The sequence below is a fragment of the Lipotes vexillifer genome, unplaced genomic scaffold (genome assembly GCF_000442215.2).
Source record: "Lipotes vexillifer unplaced genomic scaffold, Lipotes_vexillifer_v1.1 scaffold217, whole genome shotgun sequence".
NCBI lineage: Eukaryota > Metazoa > Chordata > Mammalia > Artiodactyla > Lipotidae > Lipotes > Lipotes vexillifer.
This window is the reverse complement of record NW_006788200.1, coordinates 4,803,677-4,809,088: the sequence shown is the minus strand read 5'-3', so window position 1 is coordinate 4,809,088 and position 5,412 is coordinate 4,803,677.

Genomic DNA, 5,412 nt, shown 5'->3' with positions numbered 1-5,412 from the left:
GCGCACCAAAAAAAAAAAAAAAAAAAAAAAATTATGATGTTAAAAAGAACAGCTATCTGTTTTGTCAAGTATAATATCAAAAGGTAAATACAAAAAAAAACTATTAAATGAAAAATTTGATGATATCAAATATTGGTAAAAGGATATGGAAAAAACAGTTAACCTTCAGATACTGCTGCTGCAAGTGAAAATTTGTAAAGTCCATCTGGACAACTTTTTAGACATATGTGTTAAAATGTGCTCATATAATTTTATTCTTGGGTAATTACTCCAGAGAAAAACTTGCATATGAGCACCAGAAATGCACATAAGGATGTTTATTAACACATTTTTATGACAGTGAAAAACGTGAAACAACTTATATGTCCATCCATAGGAAAATGATTACATGAGTTAGGATATGTGCCTGTCTGGATAGACCAGGTGATGCTGTAGGAACAAACAACATCCAAACCTTGATGCCTTAAAACAGCAGAAGAGATTTATTTCTCAGTCACACTGTATGCCTATCATGCTTTGGCTGTGAGCTCAGCTCTACGTCATCCTGAGATCCAGGTAGGACTGTGCTGTCCCATATGGAAGCTGCTATCTATTGAGGCTATTGCGAGTGCCTACTGAGCCCTGGCAATGTGGCTGATCGGCACTGATACGCACTGTGAGTGTAAAATACACACTAGATTTCAAAGGCTTTGTATTAAAAAAAAAGTAAAGTATCTCAATAATGTTTAATCTCGATTGCATGGTGAAATGATAATAGTTTGAATATATAGGATAAATAACATATAATCAAAATTAATTTTATCTATTAAAAAATGTTTAAAATGTGGGGCTTCCCTGCTGGCGCAGTGGTTGAGCGTCCGCCTGCCGATGCAGGGGACGCGGGTTCGTGCCCCGGTCCGGGAGGATCCCGCATGCCGCGGAGCGGCTGGGCCCGTGAGCCATGGCCGCTGAGCCTGCGGGTCCGGAGCCTGTGCTCCACAACGGGAGAGGCCACAACAGTGAGAGGCCCGCGTACCGCAAAAAAAAAAAAAAAAAAAAAAAAAAAAAAAAAAAAATGTTTAAAATGTGGCTTCTAGAACATTTCAAATTACAGAGCAGCTTGTATTACATTTTTATTGGACATCACTGGTCTGATACATTCCTAGTCCCGGTGGCAGAGGAAAAGAGAGAGATGGGGAAGTTTTTGTTGGCTCTTACAGCTTGTCCCTGGAAATAACACATGGGGCTTTGGTTTATATGTCCTTCCCTGAAGGAAACTGCACTGGCACACCTGAGTTTAATAGAGAAGGGAACTGCAATCTTGCCATGGCCCCAAAAGTCGAGAGCAAGAAGCACGATATTGGGAAACAGTCTTCCCATGGACCACACTGGGGAACACCTTGCAGCAGGTTAAAATAACATGTTAGCTCTACACGAGCTGACACAGAGAGTCCAGGATATATTGTTGAGTGAAAAGACAGGTCGTCTAACAATATCAGCATCATACCATTTATAACCCCCGCCCCACATATACACAGAACAAAACTGCACATTTTATGATGGCATATAGTATACAGTTAACTACCTAGAAAAATGTCTGAAGGATCTGGACCACACTTAAACCAATGGTCACCTCTTTGTGGAGAGGGGTAGCTTTATCCATAATGTTTGAATATTAGACCACAGGAACGTGCTCCTGTTTGGGCTGGATGTCTGTCTGCTCCTCCAGACTGGCCCTCTACCCGTGCCCACCCTGGCATGTGCTTCTGCAACGATGCTGACTGGTTTCTGGGGCCCCTGAAGGGAGGCAGAAGCTGGAGGACAAGGTATTAACTCTCTTCCTGTGATGCCCCATCACCCCTCTTCTTCTCAAGGGGTCCTCCCCCGACGCAGCCTTCCAGCTCACTCTCTGTCTTGGGTGTGATCACTGTTTCTCCCCCATCCTCTTTAGGCTGGGGGTGGGGATGGCACTTCCCTGTCACTACACCCCGGGGTGGGTGCTGCACCATCTCTTGCGGTTTCCTTACACCCTGCCCACTCCCTTATTAACAGTAACTTTACTAAACTCTCTTCAAGTATCACTTATTCTTTGCTGGGACTGTAATACGACACATTACTTCTAAAAATAAAAATAGGACTTCCCTGGTGGCGCAGTGGTTAAGAATCCACCTGCCAATGCAGAGGACACGGGTTCGAGCCCTGGTCCGGGAAGATCCCACATGCCGCGGAGCAACTAAGCCTGTGCACCACAGCAATTGAAGCCCACATGCCTACAGCCCATGCTCCGCAACAAGAGAAGCCACTGCCATGAGAAGCCCGTGCACCACAACGAAGAGCAGCCCCCGCTCACCACAACTACAGAAAGCCGGTGCGCAGCAACAAAGACCCAATGCAGCCAAAAATAAATAAATATATTTATAATAAAATAAACAAAAATCATGGAAGAAAAAAAGCCTTGACAAAATTATGATAAAAATTTCAAAATTGTTTGCTGCACTCTCTTTGGCAGTAGGATTATTATGAATTATCTTCTGTGCCATTGCACTTCTTTGTATATACTTACATTTTCTGTAATAAATATTACATTTATCACCAAGGAGGGCTGAGGACATGAATGAATCAATCCCTCCCCATAGAGGTCTTCCCTTAGGGCAGTGGTTGTCAACCGGGGGAAAATTTGCCCCTCGAGGACATATGGCCACTCCTGGAGAAGTGCTGTATTAGGGCAATGGTCAGATGCTGCATTAGAAGGAAGGGCAGCTGCCTAGCCTCATGCACTCAGCCACTCCCCTGGGATGGAGAAGGTACAGCTGAGGACTAGACCACTGGAGAAAAGCTAGTCTTCCTCCTTAGCTCAAAAGAAATCCCATTTCATGTGCACCATTATGTGTATAGAGTTCTCGTTAGCAGAAGATCTGATTGGCCCAGAGAGCATATGGATTTGGTTAGAGCTCTCCTGTTATCTTAATTGTGACTGCTTCCAAAGTAAACTCAGTCTTCCGGTCCAGGAAACCTTGGAATCTCATTAAAACTCATCTTCAAATGACAGCTGTTAGTCCACCCCAACCAGGGTCTGCTTGGACTGAGGCTGCTTTCCCGAGGAGGAGCCTGCTGGGATGCTTACATCCGAGTTCAAGGACCTAAGTTCAAGGCCAGACTCTACCAGTGTGAAGCTGACAGGAAAGCACTTAAGCTCTCCTCTTCTGTGCAAAACAGAAATAATCACTTCTATTCTGGTGGTAGAGTACACAGAGTACACGGCAAGGTATTATTAGTGCTGAGAATCAGTATCAGTAAGTAATCAGCCACAGCATATCATCAAGAAATGATTTCTCCATTTGTATCATGCAGGTCTGTCCCCTCTGACTATTTTCTAAGCTCTTGTGACATTGCTTGGTTTCCCAGGATATTTACTTTTTTAATTTTAAAAAATATTACTTTTTACTGTGGTAAATATACATACCATAAAACTTACCATTTTAAACCATTTTTAAAGGGAACAATTCACTGGCATTAAGTACATTCACAATGTGCAACCATCACCACTACCTACGTCCAGAGTTTCTTAATCATCCCAAACAGAAACTCTGTAACGATTAAAGACTAAACCTCAATAGTGGAAATAACTACTACAGAGCAGAATAAAGAAAAAAGAATGACAAGAACTGAGGACAGTCTCAGAGACCTCTGGGACAACATTAAACGCACCAACATTCGAATTATAGGGGTTCCAGAAGAAGAAGAGAAAAAGAAAGGGACTGAGAAAATATTTGAAGAGATTATAGTTGAAAACTTCCCTAATATGGGAAAGGAAATAGTTAATGAAGTCCAGGAAGCACAGAGAGTCCCATACAGGATAAATTCAAGGAGAAATACGCCAAGACACATATTAATCAAACTGTCAAAAACTAAATACAAAGAAAGCATATTAAAAGCAGCAAGGGAAAAACAACAAATAACACACAAGGGAATCCCCATAAGGTTAACAGCTGATCTCTCAGCAGAAACTCTACAAGCCAGAAGGGAGTGGCAGGACATACTGAAAGTGATGAAGGAGAAAAACCTGCAACCAAGATTACTCTACCCAGCAAGGATCTCATTCAGATTTGATGGAGAAATTAAAACCTTTACAGACAAGCAAAAGCTGAGAGAGTTCAGCACCACCAAACCAGCTTTACAACAAATGCTAAAGGAACTTCTCTAGACAAAAACACAAGAGAAGGAAAAGTCCTATAATAACGAACCCAAAACAATTTAGAAAATGGGAATAGGAACATACATATCGATAATTACCTTAAATGTAAATGGACTAAATGCTCCCACCAAAAGACACAGATTGGCTGAATGGATACAAAAACAAGACCCATATATATGCTGTCTACAAGAGACCCACTTCAGACCTAGAGACACATACAGACTGAAAGTAAGGGGATGGAAAAAGATATTCCATGCAAATGGAAACCAAAAGAAAGCTGGAGTAGCAATTCTCATATCAGACAAAATAGACTTTAAAATAAGGACTATCAGAAGAGACAAAGAAGGACACTACATAATGATTAAGGGATCGATCCAAGAAGAAGATATAACAATTGTAAATACTTATGCACCCAACATAGGAGCACCTCAATACAAAGTAAATGACACATCTATGAACTTACAACAAATGACTGGAAAATGAAATTAAAATATCCTTTACAATAAGAGCATTAAGCTTAACAAAAGATGTGTGGTATTTGTATATTTACAACTACCAAACATTGCTGAGAGAGATTACAGAAGGTCTAAATAAATAGAGATCGTGGTTGGGAAGAATTCATATTTCTAAGCAGTCAATTCTCCCCAAATTTATCTATGGATCTAATGCTATTCCAATCAAAATCTCAGCAGGTGTTTTGGTAGAAACTGGCAAGGTGGTTCTAAATTTTATATGTAAATTTTAAGAGACCAGGAATAAATAGCCAATATATTCTTAAAAAGAGAATAAAGTTGGAGGGTTTATTCTGCCTTATTTCAAGATGTACTGACAAGTTACAGTAATTAAGATAGTGAGGTATTGGCAAAAGAATAGACAAATAGATCCACAAAACAAACAAGTGACTCCAGAAATGTGTATATAAGTGCGTATATATGTGTGTGTAGATAAATGTATATGAAATGTACATGTGTATGTAAATGTATGTGTATGTAGATATTTGTATGTGTATGTAGATGTGTGAGTATGAAATAATTGTAAAAGTCACCAACACAATTCAATGGATAAAGTAAAATGTTTTCAATAAATGGTACCAAAATAACTGGATAGCCACATGAAAATAAAAAACCGTTGACCCCTACCTTACACCACACGAAAAAATTAATTTGAGATGGATCATAAATTTAAATTTGAAAGCCCAAGTTATGAAGCTTCTAGGAGAAAGTGTAGGAGAGGATCTT